Source organism: Polyodon spathula, chromosome 50, assembly GCF_017654505.1.
Source record: "Polyodon spathula isolate WHYD16114869_AA chromosome 50, ASM1765450v1, whole genome shotgun sequence".
In the NCBI taxonomy this organism is placed as follows: Eukaryota; Metazoa; Chordata; class Actinopteri; order Acipenseriformes; family Polyodontidae; genus Polyodon; species Polyodon spathula.
Genome location: NC_054583.1, coordinates 2314497 through 2321332, shown reverse-complemented (window position 1 = coordinate 2321332; position 6836 = coordinate 2314497). Strand labels below are relative to the sequence as shown.

The 6836-nt window shown below is 35.9% G+C and overlaps 1 long non-coding RNA gene across 1 annotated transcript; it reads right to left on the bottom strand.

Annotated features, from left to right (window-relative positions):
- Positions 1-2757: 2757 nt before the first annotated feature.
- On the bottom strand, positions 2758-6465 carry LOC121306745. The gene is made up of 3 exons (XR_005948242.1): positions 6315-6465; positions 3916-4003; positions 2758-3682 (listed from the first exon to the last, which is right to left on the bottom strand). It is a non-coding gene; the product is annotated as an uncharacterized LOC121306745 (long non-coding RNA).
- Between the last annotated feature and the right edge of the window lie 371 nt (positions 6466-6836).

The window sequence follows — 6836 nt, the reverse complement described above, 5'->3', positions numbered from 1 at the left end:
AAAGATTAAAATAAGAAAGAAATATCTGCCAAGATTTTGGCCAAAGTGTGTTACATCTACTTCTGCTGGCGACTAAATTACCTGTCCTAATTACTTGCTTTTTATTAATTGTATTTATATTTTACAGAAAAGTCCCTTATCTGGCGTCCTTACCTCTCAGGTCCACTGGGTGGCGCTCTCAGAATCAAATACTGAGCTTTACCAGGAGAACATCACACGTGTTTACCAAATGCTTCATACCTGCATTAAAATAAAGTAATACTGAACAAGTTTTATTAAAGATTAAATGTATTAAATAAAATGCATTTCAAACCAAGATGCAATATTTTAAATGACACCATGCCATTATAGTCACTGTGTTGTCTACTCTGTAATGTGTAACACAGTAGTCTGTGGCGAAAAGAACACCCTTCGGAAAGCAAAGTGTTCTTACAGGCGAGGTGTTCTCTAAGACGGAGATAGCCACCAGACACAATATTAATCAATCAATCAGTAAATAAATATGTATTTCTTGTCATGATGCATGTGCATCAACTTATGAAATGAACTGAATAGGTATGAGAAAAGCAACAGGCAAGTGTAAATAAGACTGTAATAATAAAGTAACAGACAAACTAATGTTAAGAAACAGTCAAACTAAATTGACACAGCACGTGTTAAAAAAAATGCAGTAGCGCTCTACAAGACACGCACATTATTTAACAGAATGTTGAAGCAACTCACCAGAACAGGAAACTGAACATTTTTGCAGCGACTTGTGTGCAATTCAGGTTTTTTTTTCAAGAGCTCGAACAATTTCCAGCTTTTTGTAGCAAGAGAAACAGCCGCGGATTTTCGCTGTTTGTTTACATGCCATTTTGTAAAGACTGAATGAGGAATTAACAGGTTAAAAAACAGTACTGTATCCGTTGTGAACAAATCGCTAGCGGTGCCAAGAAGATATAGTTCCAAGCAAACTTTCTGTTCCTTTAGCCGGAGCGTTTACAATGGGAAAAATCAGCTTCACCACGAGGGTGTTCGCTTAGGAGAAGTGTTCTCTCAGGAGGTGTTCCTATACGATTTTGAGATATACAGTATTGTTAATATTGAATGTTTGAAAATGTACTTAAATCCATTTGTTTATTTTTCAAAGGGCTAAAAAACTAAGAAGGGGAATAGCAAAAAAGCGCTGGTGTCTGATGAACACAGAACAATGGCAAATCTCAGTAGCATCATGTTAAATTAATAAAATAAACTACAGACAACGGGTTTTTTTCCAATGATTCTTAAGATGGTCAATAAAATACTTTATTCTAAGGAAAACATTTAGACAAGGTATGTTATTTAAATTAAATACAAACTCGTCGAGACTTTGCGAATGCCCAATACACTGCGCTAAAGAAATGAATGCATTATGCACTGAAACAGAGACAAACATGAAGATGGGAAGTAAAATCAAATGATCTGGACCACGTCATTCAGTGTACAGTAGACTTGATGCAAAGCAAAATGGGCCCATATTTTTAAATAATAATAATATTACCAGTAGCAATTATAATAATACCGTGTGTATTTTTATTGTAGCATTGCACGTCTATCTGCAAAGAACTCGAACAATGAAGATGCTTGGCAGTATGTAATGGCTGCATGTAAGTACAGTATTATCTTTAATTAATTTTAACTGATGTTAAGCCAAAGATCTACTCATTCATCTTACCAGATATGGCTTATAAAAAACAATTGTGGAAGTTAGAATACAGGTTCTGAGTAAGTGTTCATTCTCCTATATGGGATACCAAGCCTAAAGCAACCCAGTATGAAATATAACCTAGAAACACATACAAATTGTTATCCTCCTCAGCAGTCACTGTAGATGCCCTTGCTTAAAGGCTGTGGACACAGTTTCTCTGCAGAAATGATCTAATCATAAAAAAACAAACAAACAAAAAATAGTTATAGCTGTTTTTTTTGTTTTTTGTTTTGTTTCCTGTACTCTCCTTACTTTTTATGATGTTTGCAAACATTCTGAATGCTTCTTATTTTTTAAACAGAAACAAACCTCACAATATTTTAGTAATTGCAATCATGAAACGGTCAAAAGTAACACTGAAAATTCAATTTTAACTTTCTCTGCAGTAAGCATCGATATGTAAAATATGTAGAAGTTCCACTCAAGTCTACACAAATGTTGCTGCCCCTGACAGATGAACAGAATAGAACAGGATGTGCTGTGTATGAAGGTCACACAGATATGCTACTTAACAGACTTAACATCTAATAATGATGTGCAATCGAGTGGGCTGTATGTGCAGTATAGCAAAGCCTCTTGAAATGTACAATAAGAAATGTGCTTACTTGAGTCAATTAAGAAGAGTGTTCATTTATCAGTTATACAGTTATGCATCTTCTACTGTATTATTATTATTATATTATTATTATTATTATTATTATTATTATTATTATTACCTTCTGAGTGTTAATAAGATCACAGGCAGTAGGCACGCTTATCTCCCTGTCTTCCAAAAGTTTCAGCGCAGTCTTTCAGAGACTCTTAATCTTAGTGTATTGCTGGTGTGTGGAGCGGGGGTGTTGAGGAGTTAGGAGGGGGGGGCAGATTCTAATTTGGGACGACTTCACACTTTAAATGCATCAGTAGCCTAGTGTGTGACTTGACAGGCAGCTTTTGGGTTAGTATACATCAGTCTGTGTATGTAAAGAGATTACACAAGTATATGTATAACACAAACCACATGTGTTTTTCAGATAAATAGAGGAACACAAATCCCTAAAAACTGTATTTACTCAAGAGTGATTTTCTTCTCTTATAACTGATAAAAAAATATTTAGTTTCAGTCAGATCTGTTTCAGTAATTAACTTTGTAGATTACTAATTGAATAGTGTCTGTATCTTACTTTAAAAAAACAGTAAAATGAGCATACAAAATTTAACCCAAAATGCAGTATTCCCTCACTAAACCAGACATGTCAGTTTAAAAAAAAAATGCACACACATACATTTATAGTACAGTTTATTTCAAATGTATAAATCATTGCGCTGAAATAACATCACTGTGTTCTCTGTAAGCATTATGTTAAAATATAAATCTGCACAGTAGGTCTATACAGTATACAGTATAGCAGTAAAATCGAATTAATACCTAGCACACTTTCTTTTTACTTTAGTGTACAGGCTTCCAAGTAACACAAAATCAGTGCTGCTCCATTATACACATTAGGCTACTGTACAATGTGAAAATAATACAAGGTTATTTTAAATTGAAACTAAATGATTTCAGCACTTTTTTTGTGTTTTGTTTACTGTAGCCTACTTAGTACACAGTTAACACAAAATAGATCATGATACCGCATTGACATGTATAAACTATGCAATCAGAAATACATCGTTTTTTTTTATTTACATAGAAAATAAGTATAATTTACTTAATTTTAGAGATTTACCTGTATGAGTTCTTCTGTTTATTTTCATCCTATCTTTTGCATCAGTATAACATCATTTTTCTTTCACTGTGTCTCTTTGGACCGTGCAATTCACAGTCACACTTAACTGGATATTATTATGGGACCCACGTTGTGTCTGGCACCTCCGAATGCATGGCATAAACGTGCCTGTATTAGCCAGGGACCATGGAGATAAGACAGGGGAACCACAGCCAGAAAGAACTCTTTGCCTCTTTCCAAGGACCTTTCAACAGATAGAAGAAAACTAGAGTTACTGGTGGCCACTTTTGGCAGTTGTAATATTAGTTTTATTTTTGTATATTAAGAAGTTGATAGTGACTACTGCTTACCAGTTTGTCCCTGTTTCTTCATTATAGCTTGCACCTTGATTTATTATTATTATTAATATTATTATCATTATTATTGTTATGGTCATCATTATTGTTAATCAGAGGACATGCAATAAGCACTCCTTACCTCCCTATCTTCAAACAGCAATGGCACAGGCTTGTGCTGTCCCACAGTACAGGTCAACTTCAACTTCAGAGTCTTACTGCGTTGAGCTCTGCGTGTGAGATTGCACAATAAGGGAGAGGCTGAATGGTGGTATTTTCTAATTAGGGAGCACTGCACTTGTTTCACTGCAGAGGGAGAGTTAACACATTTGATGATAACTCGACACACGCAGCTGGTATCAATTACCACATCAAAATATCACAGTTGAAAATGGGCTGGTGTTCCTAATATTCCTATAATACAAATACATTATTGAAACTAATATATAGTTAAGTATGAATACATATTTAATTATGAATTCATTTGGAAGTTTTAGGAAGCATTCTTGCTCCAAAATGTTTGTTTTTTTATATGCCACACACATATATGGAATCCGTCTGCAGGTATGACAGATTCACTTGAGAGTTCGAGCATTCCTGAACATATCACAGTGAAGGCTTTAAAGTGTGCATTGAGGTGACTCTCATTTGTCCTTTCAGTCATAAACAGCACAGATACACTTTATTAATAGACAAGCGGTAAAAGACAACAGGGGAGTAGGGTTACAGTATATGATAAATGAACTGGCTTAAATCAACCCTTCCTTACAGAGCAAATGTCACAATCCTTCAGGCAACTATAGCTCTGTTGACTTTCATTGGTTTGAAATTCCTGGTAGCAAGAGATGTCTGAACAGCTGGGGGGAGTGTATTAGTTTGCTTTGAGAGGCTGTGCAATGTTGGAGAGCGTATTGTCATCACACTGTCCCATGATATAGGGAAACAGGGGTTTCACTGATAGATTTTTATTTCCACTGTTAAGTTCATACAGTATTGAGCAGTGAAAGCTATCACTTGTATTGCAGGTAGTGGACTAGGATTGCATTTTACAAATTAAGTCTCCACATAACTTGCCTGGTTATTTTGATTTGTTTAACAAATTCATCTGGTGACAAATCTGTTAAAAAATGCTGTCAAAGAGATTACCGCTGTGTCGACATTGGATCTGGAGCATTTAAATAACTCCAGTTTATGCAAAGATGTCATAGTACATTTCAGTTTGTTTTTGTAATATCGTTCCCAGTGAATCGATCTTTGTTCAATGCTTCCCTTTTTTATGGGGCAATAAACCATTTTGATTTTTAAATTGTTGGGCCATGTTGACAGATGTTTTTTTTGCAATTACAGCATGTAATGTATAATTCAACATGTTTCAAAATTTCACAATCAGAACAAAATAACTCCTCATATATTCAGTGTGTACGTAGCAGAAGAGTTATAAGATCCCAACTAGCCACCAAAATCTAATTAAAATTTAAATTAAATTACAATTTTCTAGAAAAACGTGTTGAACTTCAAAATAAATATTTTGACTCTATCTATCTTTGTATGTGTATCTCAGGATTGATCTGTGTATAACAAGACCTTGTCAAGGGAGGTCATCTGCTGAAGTTGATCCTATACAAACATTATGACTAAAGTCTTGCCCTCAATGTAGAGCACAAGCTGTTCTCCTCAATCAGAGAGTGGCGCAGGGCAGGAATTTGACAGGGTTATCTTTGTACTCAAGGATAAAGGGAAAGAAACAATGCAATGTGAGAGAGATGCACCCTGGGGACAAGACTTTCACTAGCTGCAGATGGAAAGAGGGCTCACATTGACCTTGGCCACGCGTTTGGTTCACAATAGAAGACAGCTGCAATGAGGGACGGGTGGGGGCGATGGGTTGCAGTGGTATATTGCATCAATGCTCTTTCTTGGAGTGGGTCTAAGGTCTATCACCTGTGAAATTCCTTAGTTGAAACCCCTATACTCACTAATCTAATGTCTAAAAGCAGTTTTAGTAGACTTTAATAGCCCCTAACAGGGTCCTGTCTGCATCTACCTGTTTGTCTGTGTTCTTGTGTGTGTGTTTGTGTGTGTGTGTGTGTCATGCATTGCACAGATGAAAATATGACTTCAGACATCTAATTTGATGCGTTGGTTTTGAAAAAAATCTGTATCTGTAGTCCTTAAAGTTAGTGTGATGTATTTTGAATTTACTACCTTTTAGAAACATGCTATTTGTTGTTATGCCCTAAAATAATCCAGATCATTTTCATATTATCTTATCATTGTTTTGCCTCTATCTGTGTCCTTGTGTGTATATAGCTTTATCTGTGTCGCTATGGTATTGTGAGTGTGTGTATATCTGTCTCTTTATCTGTGCAGCCCTGTTAAGCTCGGTGTGTCTATCTGTGCCCCTAAGTGCCCCATGTTTGTGTCTGTCTGAAGCCAACTTCACTGCAGGGAATTCCTAATAAGGACAATAAAATAAGTTTAGCGATTAAAAAAAAAAAAGGAAATACTGATCTCTATCACTCACGCGTAGAAATTACTTACATAGGCATATACCACCCCTCCATCCACCGTTGCCAGACACAGAGACACAATTAGATTCTTGCCTCCAGGGAAGTCACCTCCAAATTTGGGAGAGTTGTTTTCTTTATAAAGGGGAGCAGCAGGGTCTGGAAGAAGAAAGCTACCAAAACATCTCAAGGTAAGCACTGATCGCATCTGAGGGATAGAAGGGAGCTGTTGTTATATTATTAAGCATGCACTGTTTCTACTGAGTTGTTTGAACCGTCTTTTCTTTCCTGTTGATTCATAATTAGACTGACTACTTTTTTCAGCATCTTTGCTGGAAAGCTCAAGAAGAATTTTCTTCTAAACTTTCAGTGAAAAAAAAAGTATTTAGGACATCTCTTTAAACTTTTCCAATAGCTTTTCACACACAATGATCTCTTAATAATCAGGTATCAGTGATTGTAACAGGTGATCTACAACCATCCTCAAACCTCTCCCTTCACTGCCACCTGCTGGTGGAAAATCATAAAGGCAGAACTACTGTGTGAGTTCCTGAGA